The sequence below is a fragment of the Arvicanthis niloticus genome, chromosome 11 (assembly GCF_011762505.2).
Source record: "Arvicanthis niloticus isolate mArvNil1 chromosome 11, mArvNil1.pat.X, whole genome shotgun sequence".
Lineage (NCBI taxonomy): Eukaryota > Metazoa > Chordata > Mammalia > Rodentia > Muridae > Arvicanthis > Arvicanthis niloticus.
Window position 1 is genome coordinate 28954437 of NC_047668.1, and position 19968 is coordinate 28974404.

General features: G+C 37.4%; 1 protein-coding gene across 5 annotated transcripts in view; it reads right to left on the reverse strand.

Moving 5' to 3' along the window:
• Positions 1 to 15427, reverse strand: part of Dgkb (diacylglycerol kinase beta) — a 625059-nt gene extending 609632 nt beyond the window's left edge. For 2 of the 5 annotated variants that reach the window (XM_034514238.2, XM_076941962.1), the window contains exon 1: positions 14804 to 15039. The gene's annotated coding sequence lies outside the window, so the exon portion shown is untranslated. Of the gene's footprint in view, positions 1 to 14803; positions 15191 to 15339 lie in introns of those variants that run through there. The other 3 variants (XM_076941963.1, XM_076941961.1, XM_034514239.2) reach the window with 3 other exon arrangements.
• Between the last annotated feature and the right edge of the window lie 4541 nt (positions 15428 to 19968).

Sequence of the window (19968 nt, forward strand, 5' to 3'; positions counted from 1 at the left end):
CCACCATCCCCCCAGTGGAAAGAGACAGGAAAATGAATACATTAGTGCTCAATTTAGAAAGCTGGGTTACTCATCACACTGGCCAGGAACAAACAATCCCCAGGCCATATTAGGCCAGCACTATTCTATTCATTATAGAGGCAAAAAGAAAGTCCTCACAGGAATCAAATAATCATTTATATTCAATCACTTAGCAACTAAAACGAATATGGAGAGAAAAGAGTCCCAAGATAAGGAAGTAAAATTCTACTGGTAAAAAAAATAAATAAAATGCCAAATTACTGGTATCTGGAGAACACAGAACAGAGGGAATTCTCACTAAATCAAAGTAAAAGTAATCTTCTGTTGAGAGCTATCAAGGAAGTCGTTTATCCAAGCTTAAGACTGGACCACCAACCAAATAATATACATGGAGGGACTCATGGTTCTAGCCAAATATGTGCCAGAGGATGGGCTTGTTGGATATCAGTGGGAGGAGAGGCTCTTGGTCCTTGGGGGTTCGATGCCCCTGTGTAGGGAAATGCCAGGGCTGGAAAGCAGGAGTGAGTGGTGGGTGGGGGAGCACCTTCATGGATGCAGGGAAAGGGGGAATGGAATAGTTGGGTTTCCAAAGGAAAGACCTGGAAAGGGAATAACATTTAAAATGTAAAAATAGAAAATATCCAATAAAAGGAAAAAAACTTATATATTTTCATCTGTTCCTCTCTTATCATACTGAAATGCATTTGCCTGCCTGTTGGGAGCCAACTTTAGTAGAAAGCGGCTAGATCAACTTTGCAGCCATCTGGAACCATATACCCTGATGAAAGACTTGGTTTTCAAAAGCCTATAACAGCTGAAGCACACTCTGATAAATATATTGTTTATCCCACATAGCTTGTTTTGCTGTTTAGTGACCTCAGCTGTATGGTGCACGTGGCATGAGTTCATGGGCTCCTGGCAGGGTTTATAAGCTGCGCCCGGGGAGGGATCGCGGACTCGCCATCTTGACTACCAATTGCTAAGCATCCTGAGTAAACTGCTGTGAGAAAGAACCGGTTGTTCCCTGTCTTAATTCCTGCTGGACAGGGTTGGCGAGGCACACCTGCCTCTCTCAGTAATGCCTAAAATCAAAGAAAATGTTAAGGGTACACACACACACACACGCACACACAAAGAGAGACAGAGAGAGACAGAGAGAGACAGAGAGAGACAGAGAGAGACAGAGACAGAGACATACACACTCATCCATACATGCACACATCTCATATGTCAGTTTATAATAATTCACCTAACTATAAAATCTAACATGATATTTCTGTCTGGTAGTTTCAAATTTCATATAGTTCTCATTTCCTTTTAAAATTATATTCTTTAAATATCACAGATAAAATAATGAGGGCATATACGAAACTATTAAAAAAGGAAAAGACTAATTATACTTTTTCAGGTCATGACTAAGTTTATTTATATTATTTAGGTAAAACACCGATAAATGTTAAAATTCAAACATTATTTAGAGGGCCTGAGGCAATTGGATTTTATCACCTAAGAGGCTACAGAAAACTGGAAAGAGCATGCTTGCAATATAATTGTCCTTAGGTTAGCAAGTTGTATACAAACATAAGTTTAGAAGTAGACCATGATTTCCTTCTGAAGATACATTCATGAGGGAAATTTGTTGCCTTGGAAAGAGAAAGGTGGAAAGTAAGAAAGGAGGGAGCATAAAGGGAGGTCTTAAGAATGCGACAACCTGAACCAGTGAATATCTACTCTTGATCCACGAGTAGATTATTATAAAGTATACTTTCCTTATACTAATAAGAAGAAGTTGATGTAGCTGGGGAGATATTCTCTATTAGTGAAACATAAACATTGACATGAGACACTAAGGAAGTGAACTAAGCTATTCTCCATTCTCTCTGTTTGTACCTCCTAGCTTTCTGTTTACTCCTAGGAATCCTCATAGTCTCCATGCTTGTGTCAAGTCATGTAAATAACCACTGTCCTTCCCTTCCCTTATATCACAATTGAGTGCATACATACATACATACATGCACACATATGCACACATATGCACACATACACACACATATACACACACAAAGAGAGAGAGAGAGAGAGAGAGAGAGAGAGAGAGAGAGAGAGAGAGAGAGACCCTTTCTGTAAAGTGCTTGCCAGACAAGCAAGAAGACCTGAGTTCTCCCAGAATTCTCAAAGACAAGCAGGGTACAGTGGCAAACATAACCATAACCCTGAGGAGGGAAAGAATGAGGTTCTCTAGGGCTCACTGACCAGCCAAGTTAAGTCTAAGGTTCCAATGAGAATCCCTTTCAAAATGGAAGGTTGTCCTTGGGACCAGCACTTGTATACATAAGTGCATGGCATACACAGACACACATACAAACACACACACACACACACACACACACACACACACACACATGCACTGTATGCTTACCCCCACAAGCCATTTGCATACTCACAATCTAATGACAACATATAATGTAAATAGTTAAAATATTAAAATAATGTTTTAATTACTTTACTTAGGCAAACTAAAAATAATCTAATTTGCTAAAACAGAGCATGGATGATGATGTGTCTGTACAACAAGCAAATGCACTTACTACTGCTCAGTATCAACTGGGGGGAAATATGAGCAGCAAACACCTGCCTAAGAAAGCTAAAAGGTGAAAACATTGTTGGCCCAGGGAGACAATAATGAGGCAATAATTAAGTATTGCCAATAAAGAAAGGAGCATCATAATTCAGACAGCTTTTAACTCGGTCATTTTTACATGCCTCGTTTGAGCCAGGGACATTTCTAACCACTGAAGAAGGATTTGTTTTTTGTTTTATGTATACTTAAAAATGTTGAAGACACAGGGGGAGTACAAGGAAAATGAGAGTGTAACCATGATGCTGAGTGCTGTAAGTAGGAAAAGACTCAAAGAAGGCAGAGGCAGGCAGAAAAGAAGATTAAGCTGCCATGAATTACAATAATTTTCCATTCATAATAAAAAGTTTAACTTAAATGTTCAAATGTTAGAAAGATAAAAGTAGCATGAGAGCACCATTGAAATACTTTTTTGTTTTAATGAAACATAGACTGCAGGAATGGCAGAGCTTATTTAGATGCTCCAGTGGAGAATGGGAAAGAAAACACAGTGTGGGTGCTTAGAAGAATTACGGAGAAGAGTGATCACAAATCTATTAAGACAGCAGTTTTCATGGTTCTGTGAGTTTTGAGCAGCATTAAAGAACCTGGGTGAAAAGGCACAGGCAGAATGCTCGGTTGAGTCACTTTGGCCAAATGTAAATTGGTAGGAAAAGAGTACAGGAAATGAAGATTTGAGGAGACGGATATTGAGGTTGTATGCTAGGTCTTGTCTGGATGGTAAGTGGAAGCACTCGTTCTTGAAGGGAAGGATAGCAACGTATATACTTTTCTACCATATGATTCCTAAGCTGAGTGGCCAATGACTAATGGTTAACACATAATGAAGAAGACTGTCAGTGCAGAAACGATGTCTGCTTTAGCAACTGGCTTCTCCGTCCACACACTTTAACCAGTAGTTATGATGAGAAGAGATGTGGTGAAACAAGGTCATTCGGGTTTCCAAATCAATAGGAAAAATAAGGAAGATGACAAGATGCTGCCCGGTAGGCAGGTAGAGCATTTTAAGTTCAAGGAAAAATAAAATGAAACATCTATGCCTCTTTCTAAGCAACTGAATTGAGGTGCATATTGTGGTAAACTGTTATCACTGTAAATTAATGACCACCTACTCAAACAGTGCCTTCTCAACATAGATCATACTGTACGGCTCTGGCAAATAACTTCTCTAACCTTTCAAAATTATAAACATGCTTCAACTTATTAAAACTCTGACAGGAGAATTAATAGTCGAGGGATTTCCTCAAGTTTACATGTCTGTTTGGATTGTGACCTGCCCGACTTTTGTCTACAGGAATGATTTCTTCGTGTGAAAGACAATCAATATCTGTGCGAGTTTTAAAAGCAAAGACCGCATCGCTACACATGCATTAAATAGCCTTCTCTTGTAAATTATTTTCTTCATGCTCATCCTCTCATGTCTATGTAAAAATACTAAAAAAAAAAATATTCCATTTGAAAAAGAAAAAAGTTCTTGAGAATAAGCAAACCCACTTATTCTCAAGAAACGGTTCTGTCGTTTTTCAAACTTTCATAGATGTACTGTGTGAGTCATCTTGCTTCCCTCTCCTGAACTCCTCCTCATTCAGTACATTTCATCTGGGCTTTGATTTCCACCCCATGACTTTACATCTTAGATAACCAGGAAACTCCCTGTGCTCAAATATACCTGCTGTATTTTCAGTCCCCTTCTCAGTTAGTCTCAGTAACACCCAACAGAGACAATCACTTTGCTGTTGTTTTAGGACATTGTTACCTGGCCTTCAGAATCCCACTGATTTCTGGTGTGGTTTTTTCTTCTCTATGACAATACATTTTCAATCTTTGCAACCTATCCTACTACAAAAATATTAAAATGCATCAAAATTGTTTATTGATATTATCTTTAGTCTCTCTAATATTTTTCCAGATATTCAGATCCATGCCAAATGCTCCAATTACCAGCCAAATAAACAAATGAATTGTTCTTTCCTGGTCTGTTGGTCTCATCTTTTTCATCATTATAGGTCACTGCTCACTCAAGAGTTGTACTTGCCTAAAATGACAGACACACTGGTATTCATAGGGAAATAAGAGAAAAATGATCACTAGATATTTCTTTATCAGTGCCCTTGTCCTTTTTAAAATGAATTCATAATTTCTCCTCAAGACTCAATTCAGATTGTAATAGTATAATTAATTTATTAGTCTTCTCTCTCCTTGACTCCTATATTACAGGTGCCTGCACACATTACTACACATAGGTTGATGTTTTCTAATTTCTACATCTATATGTTTTCTTTCACATCTCAATTTAGGATTTCCTTGGTATCAAGGTCAGATTATAGTTATAATTTTATTTCCAGAATCGTCTATTCTGATGCAATGTAGGTGCTAAAAATGTTTCAAATGGGTAGTTGCATGCTAATAAGTCAGTACTTAACTTTATACCTCCAAGTTTCAAAGACATTTTAATAGATGTTGCCAGAATGAGAGACTCTGTGATTAACACTGTGGAAGTCTGTACTTTAAACCTCTACCTACAGACTCTCATACATACTGTGTCTGAAGGACTATGTCAATGTGCCTTTGGTATTCATAATTTGAGAAGAAATTCTGATCAACATGGTGCTACAAATGAAAACTACACCAAATATAAGAGATGCTGGGTTTTGTCTAACCATATCATTAATGTTAAGAATGGAAGTCCATTTGTTAAGACATAAAATTGAAAATTAAAGTCAAATGAAAGATCTTTTCATGTGAAGTATCCATATACTTATAAAAACCTATATGTTAAGCATCAAATGCCATACAAGAAAGCATCCAGATAACTTGGATAAAAGCTTCATCAATAGACACAAGAGAAGATTTCCAACTGAAGATCAAAACCTCAGTACTTCTCTCTACAAAATCCATGGTTATGTATAGTTTTGTATAGAGCACATCCCAAACTGGATACTTGACCAGTTGTTGTCAACCTTCCTAACACTGCAACCCCTTCTAAATACAGTTCCTCATGTTGTGGTGACACCCAAACCATATAATAATTTTCATCCTTCAGAACTATAATTCTGCTACTGTTGTGAATCATAATGTAAATATCTGATATGCAGACTGCGAGGAGAGGAGACACCTGTGAACGGTTGTGACCCACAGGTTGCAAATCTCTGCTTTAAACAAGTAGAAAACATAGTTCTCTGAATGGCTTTTATGGTACCCTTGTTTAACAGGTGACAAGCAGGGACTTCTGTTTGGCAAATAGAAAGTTCTAACATATGCTGCGACAAACAAGCTTACGTAACAATAGAACACCCATCCTGGTATTCAGATCTCTTATTAAGAACAACAGGATAGCAAAGTGACTCATCAGCTGTGTGCTCTCTCTTGATTCTAGTAATTTGGGACAAGTGTGGGGAAGTTACAGTTGCTAATGTGCGGCTCTAAATGACAGATGAGAGAAGTTACTAAGCAACATTAAGTACTTGCATTTCCCTATTCTTTCAAAGCTGTCCAAAGCTGAATAATTCCATAATATAAAGCAAAAAGAAGAGGTAACGTAGGAGTCATGTTTTTTTTTTTTTTTTGACTGAATGAAAATGTTCTGTTTAATAATTCAGAGAATTTGATTAACCGTGAAGGCATCAACTTTGGTCAAATGATTACGTCAGCTTAGGTGTAATCCCCTGAACTCACTGTCACCTCCTACCCTTGCTGTAAGCACCACAGATCAGAGCCACGATGAAGAGCAACAGAATGGAGTGGGGCAGGCAGCTTTGAGAGAGTCGTCCTAATGGTTCTGGCAACCAGATTCTTCCCATGCCACTTGGTTCCTCTGTTGTTAGTATCAGTTCTTAATTCTTATCAAAGTAAGATTATAAGAGTAAATCTTGTACTTGGCTCCATATTATGTATATTTCCTTGGGTCCTTCCCAGGTACTAGAGTTATGGCAACTTTTAGCACTGTAAGGATTTCTCTGATTTCCTGACTCATCTTTTGCTAACCCTGGCAGAATGCTTCACAGAGGAAATCTATCAATGGCTAAAGAATAAAATCAGAAACAGGGGCATGGCGTTAACCTGTCTGTCTCTTGATGAGGCAATCTTAGTAACTCCATTCACATGACCCTTAAACTTCCCAGAAATAGCTGGCTATTGGTTACAGAATTCAAAATCCACTTGAGGAAAGGCCAGACAAGTGAGAATTTTCCAGGTCTCCCTCTCTTCATTAGCCAGCAAAGAGAAGATTTGGTGAACAGCCAAGGAAGAAACACTCCCTTATGTTCTCTGTGTCAGCAAAACAGGTTGCCGAATAAACCACCAACTCATCTTTCTTCTGGTTCCATTTTCAGGTCAAGGATTCTGAAATGGTTTCCCATAGCACACTCCATTCCTTTTCATTTATATATAACTCAAAGGCTGTCTGTCTGGACAATTGGTTTCCTCACATAAGAGGTACACATCGGTAACAACAGCAGGCTAATCCACATAGAACAAAACAGAATACTATCTGCTGTACTCAATGAATGGCATGAGTGTTTTCGGGAAGGTTAGAACAAAAAATAATGTTAGAACAAAAAATAAAAGAGTTTATTTGTAGTTTTAGAATGATGTGAAAAATTACAATTACTGAGGTTTGTGGGTTATTTACGCTACCCTATTGGGGGAAGCTTACAATGCATTTCTGATTTATGTATGTTAATAGTAACCTCTTTTTAAATATTTCAAGAAAATGATTTTGAGTAAAATAATAATGAAAATAGTCTAGAAAGAAAGTGTAAGATAACAAATAACTACAAGTATCACTAATTTAATTAATATAAAAAAGTAAGGACTGTATACATTTAGAGTCCCTTTAGGACATTTTTTTCTTAATATATCTGAAACAAGATTCCAAGTCATCTGGGACTAGAAATAACTAATGTGATTCTCTCTTTCTCTCTCTCTCTCTCTCTCTCTCTCTCTCTCTCTCTCTCTCTCTCTCTCTTTCTCTCTCTCTCTCTCTCTCTGTCTCTCTCTCTCTCCCTCTGTGTGTGTGTGAGTGAATGTGTGTGGATGTGTGTGTATATGTGTGTGAAGTGTATCTATACAAATGTGTATAAGCAGGGCATGTGTATATGTGTGAGGGGATGTGTTTGTGCCATGTATGGTATAAGTGGGGTATATGCTTCTACATGTGCATGGATACGTGTACATTTGTGTGGGTATGAAGGCTAGAAGTTGACTTCCGGTGTCTTCCTGTGTAGCTTATCATTGGTTTTTTCTTTCTTTGCTTGTTTTTTCAGTTTTTTTTTTTCTCTGAATCTAGAGCTAACTGATTCAGCTACACAGGCTAACCCGTGAGCTCCTGGAATCCTCCTGCCTCTGTCACCCACAGCACTGGAGTTACAGAGGCAAAGCACCACCCTTAAGTTCATGTGGATACTAAAGATTGAAGCAAAGGACTTTGAGTTCATGTGGCAAGCACTTTTCCTCTGTACCCTCTCCACTGCCTCACATTTTTTGAGTATTTATTACAAATACTCTTTTCTAAAGCTTCAACATACACAATTAAAGCACATATTTATGTGAAGTGGGTTTTATTTTTAATCTTGCTAATTTTAAAAGAAATCTGAGCTACATTTGAATATTAGACTGATGTTTAATCTGGCACTATGGATTATGTCCAGGCAGGCATTTTGAATGGAATCAGAAGCTTTAATCTCTATTTCACAATATGTGAGAAATAAAGGAAAAGACATTCAAATTAGCATCTTTGGGTATTGAGCAGTTTTCTGTGAGGTTGATTTTTTCTAAACCATTATCTATATTTCTAGCTCATCATGAACCATCAAAATGTGGAATTGTCTAAAGGCAAAGATAGTAAAATATAAAGCAAGGACCAGCTGCTTTGCTAGGGGACCATCATACTGTGACTACTCATTTAATGAAACTCTAAAGACATTTTAAATAGCTAACACGCTTCCCTTCTGACCTGTCCTCCTACTGATTAAATTCTTATGTGATAACTTGATTTATGGGGATTAGAGAGAAAAATAGTATAGAATGATTTGACCTCAGATGGGACTATGAAATATCTCTTCCATGTGCCAGGTCCAATTCACATCGTCATGGGATTTAAATATGTAAAATAATAGAATTTAAATTATCACAAGAACTGGACGCATGTCTTTGGAAGACAGACTAAAGACTGATTTCTCTTCATGAACTATGGTTTCTTCCCTGGTGATAATGATGAATGGAAAGTTCTGCTGACAGACATGAGCAGCATGTTCATGAGTTTGTTATGGTTAGGTTAAAACCGTCTAAGAAGTTTTTCTTCAATAAATCTAAGATACAAAAACCTGAGGGTTTTTTTTTTTTTTTTTTTTTTTTTTTTTTTTTTTTGGCTGGGAATGTAGCTTTAGACTGTAGACTGCTTGCTTACTTTGTGATAAGTCGTGGTGTTGATTTTGAGCACCACAGATACTAGATGTGGTAGCATACACAGACAATGCCAGCATTAGAAAGTGGATTAAGTACTATCAGACATTTCATCATCTTCAGTTACATAATAAGTTTAAGACCAACTTGAACTCTTTGACAACCTGTCTCCAAATAAATGAATTGTTTTCAACTTTGTGCTACTACCAAAGGAGAGAGCTCCTTTGATACATCACTTATTCCAACATTTGATTTTATTTTGTCTAAACATAAATTAATATTTCAACCCCAGAAATTAGATATCAATAAATAATGTTAATTTGTTATTTGGAAATAATATATCAATTTATTGTATTGAATCTATCCCCTATATTATAAATACATAATAAGAAATCTTAAATACCCAGAATTTAGGAGCTTCCTAAGTGGAGATCTGAAACATAGGCAGAGATTTCCATATCTAACTAAAATAACATGCAAAGTCAAAATACAGCTATGCAAAGAATACCGTGTAAACTAACCTTCATGCTATTTGTATAAATTGTGCATAAGAAGTGAATTTTGTGCTTTGATGCAAGACACACCCACAATTTCTATGCAAAGACATATCCCCCCCTCCAGAATATGAAACAACGTTAAGTCTCAAGAATTTAGTATAATAGAATCACAACCCAAACTACATAGGATAGTAAATGTGTTTAGAATGATTTTATAGTGTTTTTGTAAGTTCTTCTTAACCCAGTTATTTGTCTGCCTCAGATCTTATATTAAAATTTAATTTTCTGATTTGTTGAGAACATTAGTTTTAACCATTATAGAATTGGGTTTCCCTATTATTTAAGAGATTGAATTCAGTTGATTATATCAAGTTCTTACTAAGCTCCAAAACTGTGTTCTGTAAAGCACTAAAATTTTGAAAATAAACAAGTAGCTTCTGTCCTCAGTGAAGAAGCCAGATAATTTCTGACTTTACTGGCAAGAAAAAGCACAAATTGGAGTAACCTCACAGACTGTAAAGCCAGTGGTTAGAATCAAGACAGAATCCCCAGTGTGTCTGATATTAAAGTAGAAATTTAAGCATAATGATGCACCTTGAAGTGAAATACTTCAGTGTGCAGGAAAATCAAGAGGAGTTTGTTTGTCAAGAAATAAATTTCATGCCGGGCAGTGGTGGCACACGGCTTTAATCCTAGCACTTGGGAGGCAGAGGCAGGCGGATCTCTGAGAGGCCAACCTGGTCTATAGAGTGAGTTCCAGGACAGCCAGGGCTACACAGAGAAACCCTGTCTCAAAAAAAAAAAAAAAAAAAAAAAAAAAAAAAAAAAAAAAAAAAAAAATAAATAAATAAATAAATAAATAAATAAGATGAAAATAAATAAATAAATAAATAAATAAATAAATAAATTTCAGACAAAGAATGGAATGTTAGCAGAAACAAGGAAGGTAAGGAGTAGTGTATACTCTCGGGGTTATAATAAGAAGAGGGCTTATTTGTGAGCTTGCAGCTTTTTGTTTAAAAGCATGATTTCCAGAGCCAGACTGTCTGGATTCAAGACTCAGATCTACCAACTTGTGACTGTAGAAAAAGTCACTTGACCCTTCTTCATTTATATTCTTCAGTTTCTTCCTTTATATAATGGAAAGGAAGAATATGGGTAGGATTGTCAAGTTAAGGTTATAGTCAAGATTACATGTATGATGCTTGTGAAAGCACTGTCGTGTAGGAAGTACTCGATAAAAGCTACTCCTTTTATATTTAAGTTATAAGAGGCTGACAGCCAATGGGCAAAGGAGACAATGTTAATAAACTGCTTAAAAGTCAACCCTCAACACACTGCTTCCACTCCCAACAAGACATGTTACAAATGAAATGAGAATGAGTCAGGACCAAAGGCCTCCTTTATCACATACACACACACACACACACACACACACACACACACACACACACACACACGAGAACAGTGCTGTAGCATGGACCCTGTTTACAGAGCACTTTTCTGTTATTTTCCGATTTTGAGTTAATAGCTTTTGCTTCCTGCATTTAGTGTGATTGACAGCTGCCAGTCAAAAATAACCAAGTCAAGGACACCGTGCTTTAAATTTATAATGCAATACAAACTTCCTGTTAAAAGGAGAACCCTTCATTTCAAATCCTTAGCTCAGATAATCCTTGAAGAAAAATAAAAGTCTGCTGTTTAAATTTAGCATGCTGAGAAAGACCAATCCTGGAATATTGTTTGGCTCTAAGCCTGTAACATTTTCATTGCACTCTTGCTTGCTTGCCTCTTCTGTGGGAAGGAGATCTGTGACAGTAGCCTGGTTAGGTTCCTTCACATGTGACAGTTTACCTAAGAGAATCATTTTAGTTTCATCCTCATTAGTTAATGGTGGTTAATCAGCTTTCCTGGCAAATTTTTAGAAAATGATTATGCACGAGCCAATGGTATTCCATGCATGTCATCATTTCATCTCGTCACCTGGCCCTTTCCACACTGTACTCGTTATCTGTCTTCTTTTTCTTCTTTTAATAATATGTAAGGATTGCCCGAAGGGAAACCCAATTAACTTTTATAATCAAATTTTATAGGATATGGCTAAGTCTTTGCTTTATACTTGACTTTAAAGTCTACCTCAAACACAGCCCAAAGAACTTGTATTTCCACGTCTTGCAGGATAAAACAGGTACCCATATTTCTACAGCATCCTCCTATGGAGGAGTTTCCTCTTGGAACTTTGAAATCCTTTCCTCCCCTGTTAGCCCCATCATCTTTTGACTCTTGGCAACCAGCCCAGTTTCATTTCCACTGTTTATAAATCCAGAAATTGGAACACTGACTATGCCAAGTTCGGACTTGGGGTCAAGTTAGATTCCAATTTTTGTGGTTTCAATCTTGAGTATAAAATGAGCAAGGCAATCTCTCTTACATAGCATGATTTCTCAAATAAATCCAAATCCCAGCACCTTCAAAAGTGATACAGTGAAATTATCTGCACCACAGCAGAGTTCTTCCTTAGTAGAAAAGGTAGCAGAGGGACTAGAAGTGGGAGGCACACCAGGGAGGTTATCAACATTGTCAACTCTATTGCTTTCAATATATTCTTTTTAAGTTCAGTCCTGGGTTGAAATTTCTTTTAAATGGTAGAAAATGTCTCCCTGCTATAGCTGTTATACTATCAATACGATATCCCATTCAACATGCTTTACCCACGGAACGCTTACTTGAGGTTAAACTTCATATCAGGGTTTTAGGAAAGAGAAAATCCTACAGGATGTGGAAAAAAAATATCATTCACAACTTTGCCTGAAGCTTCTTCTGGGCAGGTGCTCTTGGCTGGAGGTATCGCTTCTGTGGGGATTCTGTAGCTGTCATGTACATATAAATACAGCTCTGATCCTGAAGCCATCCAGGAAAGGATGATGTTCAAGTGGTTTCCCTGGCCTGTGTATAACTCCAGTTATTATTAGTAGGTAGATTTAGATTCAGGGACTAGCTACTAACTTTGAGATTTCCGACTACAGATATTTCTTTCTTTCAAAAGTATGCAAGGCAAAGCCTGAGTCCCAAGCTTTTCACCTAGGCCAGACACAGTTGCCACAAATTTCACTAATGGTCTAAAAATTAAAATAATTTATCTACAAAGTACTTTTAACAATCATCTTCCCAGATGCAATACCTACTCTTCTTGCAGTATGACAGAACTGTGAAGCATGAAGTAAATGCATTGCTATAACTTGGCTCTAATAAGCTTCTTTCTTGAAGAACTCTTGATAGATGGCTGTGGGATTCTTAGCCAGGTTTTTCTTCAATTAGCTGAATATCTGACTTCAAGCTCTCAGTGTCTGTTGTCAAGAGTGTTAGGAAACTGCTTGGAAACTCATCCCAGCATATACTTACAGTTTTATAAGGATATTCATTCTCTCTCTCTCTCTCTCTCTCTCTCTCTCTCTCTCTCTCTCTCTCTTTCTCTCCATTGCTGTGTAAAATATTTACCATATGTAGAACCATGAAAACATATTCCCTAGATCACAAGCTACTCATTGTTTCACAAGGTTACAAGGTAACACAAGGTAATTTAAGAATTACACATGAAAGTTTTTGATAGGCAGAATGGTTTCTAAATGGTTGGATATATCAAAGAACAAAAATTGACCAAACACTGAGTAAGCCTTTATATTTAGAGAATTCTGAGATGAGTAGCTGACTAGTCAGTACAATTTTGATTACTCCTTGATTTGTCTTATTTGTAATAAAGTAATAGATTGGATGGTTTAGGGAAGGATTTAGCCAATTTTAAAGTAAACTGGCAGGATAAATGCAGCCCTGGATTTCCTCTGTTCTCATAATAGCGGATTTCAGATTACATTGCATTTCACAAAAATTACTAATTTTAGTATCTTCTTTCTTTCTAGTTTTTAGACAGTGTCACACTCCATGATCTAGAACTCCCCATGTAACTCTGTCTGGCTTCAAATTCAATAGTCCTCCTGTTTTAGAGCTGGGTAGGAGAACAGGTGTAAGTCATGTCTGGCCACAGACATGACCTTAAAAGTTTGAAACCACTTTGACCTATAAAATCTATCATAGTGTATATGCAATTGTCTATTGGAAGATTCTCGAGTCCTGGAGCCTGCTTTAGGTACCTTCTGTTGTAACTATAATTTTTCTTGGAATAAAATATACTGAAACAGGCATTTCTCCAGCAATCCTTCAACTAAGTGGAAGTCATCTTTTCTAATTAAGATATTCTTTTATTTCTCTTTTCTGTTTTTTTTTTTTCTATCATTAAAAAAAATAATTGGTTGGGGGGAGATTCCATGAGATTTTCCATGAGAGAAAAACTGGCCAGATAATCCCAACTGTTTTAAGTTATTTCTACTTTCCTTTTGAAAAGGACATTTAGGACTCTGCCAACCTCCTTGTTTATTCAGTAATTTGCTTTACAATAGCCTGGCCCATGCTGACCTATTTTTAAGAGTTGGTTATCTGCACTTTGAATAAACTGGCTGGAGTTGTTTTGGAAAGTTCTTAAGCCTTCATTTTCTTCTGGCAGCAAACACAGTCCTGTTAAGTGCTAAGTACAATGGCATCTACGTGTAAAAATAATCCCTTTCAAATCATAAGTATTTCAAATGACACTGGTTAGGCGCTGAGACGGTGGTAGCAGTAAGAACCTGGGAGGCTCTCCACCCCACCCACGGAGAAGAATCTGAATGTTTAGCCAGACCATCCATGTCGCCCAGACTGTCATCAAGCAGCTAGCTATTGATCAAGTTCTTTAGTTTTAATATTATAAAAGTAAGTAAACGACGTGCTTGCTTTATTTGTTTATGCACAAATTAGGAAATGAATCTAGAATGGAATTTAAGACAATCGGGGCATTTAAAAATCGAAGCCGGCTTCTTTGATTCCTCACCATCCGCCCCCACAGGCAACCTTCCATCTCATCCGTAACTTTCAGGAGGTCACACTCGCTCACCAGGCTTATTGCCTGAAATCACAATGAACTGAGCACTTTCCCCAGACTTACTTAGCTAACATTAGGTTCCCTGCTGCAGATAACAGTAAGGCAACCAATAACTAGCACAGAAGTGAGGGACACGAAATGCTTTCAGATTTGCATGGAAAATCTGAAGCTCTGCTTTCCTAACTTTCCTCGCCATTTCTTCTCAGCTTCCCTTCCCCCGCACCACATACCCAGAGGCCACTCAAACTGCCAACCGTGCTGAGTTGAACTTACTGCAGCGTGATGCAGGCGAAGGCTAGGCGCATCTCTGAAGCGAGAGCGACAGCTTTTCCGGAGAGGAACTGGGACCAGCCAGCTCTCAGGATCCTTTCCAATTCACACGCTCCCTGCTCAGTCAGAAGGCTCCCACACAGCCCGGCTTCCCCCAAGAGCTAAGCTTCAAGAACTCTGCTCAGAGCATCCTCCTCCCTGCTGCCACCCCCTTCCAGAACACACGGCCCGTTGGAACTAGTGACTGAAAGATGGAAGTCTTCTTCCAGGCAATGGCACGGGCTGCCTGCAACCCACCACTCCCAGATCATTTGCAACTCAAAAACAGCGGAGGCTGGAAGCTGTAGGCTTCCGGAGCCTGAAAGTCAATTTTGGCATCTTCTCTTCCCCACATCTCACTCCTCCCACTTCACCCTCCCCTGCCGAGGCCACCTCCAGTCCTGTGGTAGTTCGCACAGGCTAGGTATCGCAAAGGCTTCTTTCCTTATGCAAACTAATAAGCATTGGGAATGAAACTGAATTTGTCAGAGAGGAAATACCTGTTGTCCGTGCCTATTGCTCTTCTCTCATCTGTCGTGGTTCAGGATTTGTGTGACAACGCGTTGATTCGGGAAGTATGTGCAATGTGTGTGTGTGTGTGTGTGTGTGTGTGTGTGTGTGTGTGTGTGGTGATGAGGCGGCGTCGGTCTGCTTGGCTGCAAGCTACAGCCCTGCTTGGCTGCTGAGGCTGCTGTTGCTACTATAGCCCTTGGAGCATGGGGGAAATAAGACAGGGAGACAGGGCTTCCCAGCTGTTTAACTGCTGGTTGAGTTATGATCAGACGGTTGGGGAGACAGTGCAGCCATCAGTAGCTGTTATTGTGACTTTGAGCTGGATTGTCTGCAATTCCTATCATTTAGTGTACATTTGTCCCTCCACCAGAAATCTGATGCCAGACTACCCTCTCCTTATTACTCAATTATACTCTGAAAAGCGGCTACTCAGTCCTCAGTCACTGCCCAACCACCTCATCCATTTAATGCTCTTTCTTCATCCCTGTTTGGTGACTTAGAGCAGGTGACTGGATGGTGGATAGGATAAACTACAAAGGCAATTAACTGATGATGAAGAAGAGAACTGGTATGCAGTTGTAACTAATCAGGACACAGATCGTGACGGCTTTTGAGCCATGTGATAAAAGTAATGTATTGGGTAATAAAAATATAGCATCAATTTACTTGGTCCAATGTGTGCAAAACCTCCTGGCAATGAAGGCGCATGTTCACTCTACTTCAGTAAAGGTTACATTGATAAATGTGTTTTAATGGCTCTCAGCTGTCCTACAAGATAGCCTCTGTGATTTCAACATATCAGCACCACTTTGTCAAATGTAAATTCTGGGAAAGCCTACCTGTTATTTCCATGGGTACACACATGCTCCCATTGGTTACTCAGTCTCTGGCTTCACACATGAAAACGGTTAGCCAGCAGAAATTACAGATATCCACGTTACTCACAAATGGTTATCAACATCTCAGTTTCTAACATCATCTGATCTCCCAATAGTTTATGTTCATGTTATTGTTCTATAATAGATTGGAAATAATGAGTAGCAGAAATACACACTCACATACGCGTGCACATGAGTAGCAGAAATACACACTCACATACGCGTGCACATGCCCACATACATACTCACACCTGTTCTCTCTCTCTCTCTCTCTCTCTCTCTCTCTCTCTCTCTCTCTCACACACACACACACACACACACACACACACACTCATGCAATGAACAGCACTTCCACACTATTGTTAGTTTTCAGGTTCTGAGCTAAATATAACCTTAATTCTCTTCAATTTTATTTGTAATGCATACCTGTAACAATGCCTTTCTCTGGGCATTTTTATGTCTAACATATTTATCACCAATCACATAACAAATCCAAAAGAAAGAAAAAGAAGCCATGAGAACAAATAATGCAACACTTCTTTGTTTATATAAGAATATCATAGCTTTTAAGTAAACAAGAACTAATTAATGAATTTACCAATTATTTTACCAATTATTTAATAGATATCAGTTTACCAAAAAATTACTATAATCATAGTGAAAAAATAAACAATCAATATTTTAGTTTAAAAAATATATAATGTCCTAAGATATAACCAGAAATTTTAAGTACCAAAAATCTAATAAATCGTGGTACCATGTATTTTTGTCTTTCAATGTTTTTTATCTGTCTTCTTCTTTCTTTTGATTTTAGTTAAGTATCACATAAAAATGCAAATTATTAAAATTACAAGAAATTCTAAAGTTCCATACTTTCAGCAATAGGGATAACGTTAGGAAGTAATCTCCACCTCAGAGAAAGATAAGAAGATATGTTTATATCCACTGAGCTTTGCTTTCAGACTCACTCCATCAAATACCACTTCAAATACCACTGGCATCTGGAAGTTTCCAGGGTTCCCATGTGGACATCCATCTCATGGTCTTTCTGCACCAGCCCCCAGGGGGCTGCCATTGTGGTGCTGTCATGACTATTTAGCACAGGAGCTGTTTGGTTTTGCCTTTACCCTTGTTTTGAAATCCAAATTGTAGGAAAAGCAATGGTACATTCTTAAAAAAAAAACGAATAGTGTATTAGATATTTTTAAGATTAGCATCTACACATGGTCAAAACAGAAGTGACTCAAGATGTTGAAATAATTGTAACAACTATTGTACTCTAGTTAAGCACTTTTAAAAATGCTGACAATATTGCCTAGATACACCAAAACAAACAGACAAACAAACAAACAAACACCAGCTCTTCTGACAAAATGACCAAGCTTAGTAATGGGGAAGGAAAAGCTTCAGCAGAGGACAAGTGACAGATGCTCAATTCTCACTCTTACAACTACAAGATTTTCCACTTGCTAAGGAAACCTGTGGATGACTAGTTCACTCTTTCTCTAACATGCTCCTGTGATTATATTTAAAGAAACATCTAAATTAATACCTTTATAAAATTAAAATGGTGAGAGAAAATTAAAACTGCCTTGGAAATACTCATTTTTAAAAATATATAGATATATGGTACATCAAAAAACTTGAGTTTTTGTTGTGTGTGTATGTGTATGAGTATGTGCACATATAGCTATGTGCACATGAAGGTGGAGGCCAGGATCAACATTGAGTGTCTTCCTCTATCACTCTAGATTTTATTCTCTCAGGTTGGTCATTCAAGAGTCTAAAATTCACCGATTTGCCAGTCGGCCTTGCTGCAATGTCCCAAGGATCTTCCTGTCTCTGGGATTATAGGCATAAATCTCACTGTGCTTATACATTTCAAGGATCTAAACTCAAGTACTTATGGCAGCATGACAAACATTTCATTGACATAGCCACCTTTGCAGCTTAAATGAAACAGTCTTAATTTTCATCTAAATATCTTCCATTGTCCACACATGACAGCTCAACCTAAAGTCTTTAGCAATAATTCTTTCCTAGAAAAAGCCAAAACTAAAAGGTCTATAGTGGTAAAACCAAACCAAACCAAAAACATCATTTATATAGTTCTCTTGTACTACCCTATGTGTGTCTAAATGTTGACAGCATTGTTTTGCACAGTCTGAAGGTTATGAATAAATAAAGCAAAGGAGTAAATACAATAACGTATGACTTCGAGATGCAAGTGTTTTGATTCTTCCTGTCTTTAGTTTGCTACTGGATACTCACTTGACATGGTCAATAGACCTGAATTATCCATTTACCTTTATCACTCCAAAACAGAACAGCACAGCATAATTACCATCTGCCCCCAGGACGACTCAACAGTGCATGTCTGGACCCCAAATACAATTAATAAATTTCCCAGAATCTCACCTGTAGATCCACAAAGAGCGAACATCAAGATATTCTTAGTCCTAAGAAGCCTGTTGTTGTGCTTCCCTCTCCAACTTCTTTCCAAAGCTTAGACCATTCTTGAGAATATTGGATTAAAAAAAAAAAAAAAGCTTAAGAAAAGTAATTCCTTACAAACTCTGTATGTGGCTGCATTCCTAAAATCATAATAGCTTTAATTGAGCTCTTATCACTATCAATAATGTAATTCTTAACCAAAACAAAATACCGCTTACATAATCAGGTGTCATGTTACTTTTGGTCGATAAATTTTTTATCATTGTAAACTGATGTTTAGAAATTACATGGCACAATAATTTTATGCACTAGTATCAAAGACTATCATCTTTTTAAAAAGCAGAAAATGAAACATTTCATTTTGTTTTAAAGTCAGCTTTTAAAGAATATAGACTCCAAAAACAAATGTATTCTTACATTCAATTTTGAATGTTCTAAGGTTCAGAAAAATCAAATTTTTCAAATTCCTAGTTACTAGATTTAATTATTAATTTTGACTTGAGTTATGAGAACTACTTTCTAAACTGAACACTCCTCTGAGAACTTTTTTATTGGTTTTGAAATTATGAATACTCTATGTAGATTGAAAGGTTTGGAGAGATACAGAAAAGATATGAATTCTCTTTGTTCTCTTTAAAAATAACAGTCTTCAGCTATTAGATTTGAACGGGCCCTAGAAGTCATCTAATTTGATTCTCATCTTTTACAGCAGAGGAAAGCAACAAGGTAGATCACTAATGTTTACTGCTGGGACACCATAGCACAAGTCTTCCCACTGTGCTTTCTGTCTTTACACAAAAACAGACACTTCAAGTCCCAACTAGGTCAAGGAGATGTGGCCTTTGGAAAATTGCCTTTTCACATTTTATCTTATTAATTAATAAACATAATAATTATAGTATGTACATGATAAAAGAGTGGCTGAGGAAATCAAGGAATACAGCACATATAGATCATGTCACATACACTGGAATAGTGGTTTTCATGACTAGTGTATCATCTCTCATTTAAAACATAAATTCTGAGGCGAAAACTTTGAGTCTCTAGCTCAGAATTAATTTTAATTTACTGATTTATAAATGAATTCATAAGTGAAGAGAGTTAGGGGAATCTAAATGATTCATTTAGGGACAAAAGGCATAATTTTAAAATTGGAGGCATAAAGAAGTCTGTCCTATATTTCAAAGAAGGTAGTTTGTGTTGTAAAGTTAACTGAGCAAGCAATAACCAATGACACAAATTAATGAAGCTACTTGGTTCAACTTTTATAAGGTACAAACAATA